Here is a 1592-nt window from a genome sequence, read left to right as displayed (position 1 = left end):
CTTTGGGAACTTGGAGCAAACAGGAATCGTACAGGCAGGACTGAGGCCACAACTCAGTGCTGATGCCATGTCCTTGCCTCAGTTTCCCTGTATTGCTGCTCCACCTGCCCAGCGTGCCCTTCACCTAGGGGCCCTGCTCGCTCCCCTGCCCGTGAGCCATTTCAGCAGCAGGCTCAGGCAGGAGAGCTGGGGCTGCGCTGGCCACCGCTGTGACCGGAGGTGGGTGTTCATGCAGGAGCCATCGCAGCCCTGCGGAGGTGCCTGCTCCAGGTGCCGGAGGTGGCCACCTCCATGCGGGCAGCGGAGTCAGTGCAGAGCTGGCAGGAGCTCCTCACCCGTCTTGTGACCACAGCAAGAGACATCACCTCCTTCCTCCTGGGTGCTCTGCAGAGCCAGCAAGGCCCTGGCGCCGATGAGCAAGGTGAGCGTGTCCCCAGGAGGGGACCAGCCCCAGGAACCACTGGCACCTCCATCGCAGCCATCCTTGACCCAGCAGCCCTCCAGCCTCTGGGAAAGGCTTTAGGCTCACTGCCTCTAGCAGGGGACAGCAGTGGGGCTGGGCAGGGAAGGTTGACCTGGGGGTGAGGTCCAAAGCAGGACACCCAGGCAAGGATGCTCCAGGTATTGGGCAGAGGATCCTGGAAACCACAGGCGCAGAGCAGCTAGTGCCTGATTTTGGGTCCCTTTCTCAACTGCATGTGAGAACAGCAGCAGCAGTAGAGGCAAAAACCTTCCAGAAGCAGCGAGGCACTTGCCAGATCAAAGCAACTGGGAGAGCAGGGGCTGGCGGAGCCCTTACAGCAATGTCTCAGAAAGAGTAGTGGGGCAAAGTGCAACTGTGGTCCTGAGCAGGACACATTGCAGGACAGGAGCCACTGCCATTTGTGCACTCTGAACAGGGGACAGTGGGTCCCCCACACCCCCCCAGCAGCATGCCCCTCCCTCTGCCCTGCACAGGCACTGCCCCACACAGCCCCACTCAGACCAGGCTTCTCCCTTTCACAGCTGCTGCCCCATCATTTGCAGACATGGGGAACGCCATTGGCTCCCTCATCATGCTGGGGAAAGGCCAGGGGCAGCAGGAGGAGGAGGATTCAGTCCTGCTGTCAGAAGAGCACAGCCTGATCCTGACCTGCTGCTGGGTATCAGTGAAGGTAGGCACCCTACCCCACCCCACAGCACAGCACCGGGGAGAGGGACGCCCCAGCACGGCACCCACTGCCCAGCCCACCCCAGCAGCTGGGTTCTCCAGCTCCCCTTGGGGCATTCACCCTCCCTGGGGACAAAGAAGGGGGATCTCTGCCCTTACCTCAGAGCTGCCACAGGCCATCCTCACCCTCTGCCAGGGAGGACACAACCTCCACCCTCCCCAAAAGCAGCCACCTTCCTGCCTGCCCTTATGTAGCCCAGCTGGTTCCCAGGCACTGACGGAGTCCAGCTGCGGCAGAGCCAGGCTCCCGGGCTTACAGCCCTGTGGCCGCTCATCATGGCTCCTTTCCAACAGCCACCCATCTTCTCTCTGGTGGCTGCCTGGAAAAAGGCCATCTCTGCCATGCACGCCTTGCAGCTGGCTGGAAAACCACCGTGCTGCG

The sequence above is a fragment of the Pygoscelis adeliae genome, unplaced genomic scaffold (genome assembly GCF_000699105.1).
Source record: "Pygoscelis adeliae isolate BGI_AS28 unplaced genomic scaffold, ASM69910v1 Scaffold358, whole genome shotgun sequence".
NCBI lineage: Eukaryota > Metazoa > Chordata > Aves > Sphenisciformes > Spheniscidae > Pygoscelis > Pygoscelis adeliae.
The sequence above is the reverse complement of the archived record's forward strand: the minus strand, read 5'-3'. Positions refer to the sequence as shown.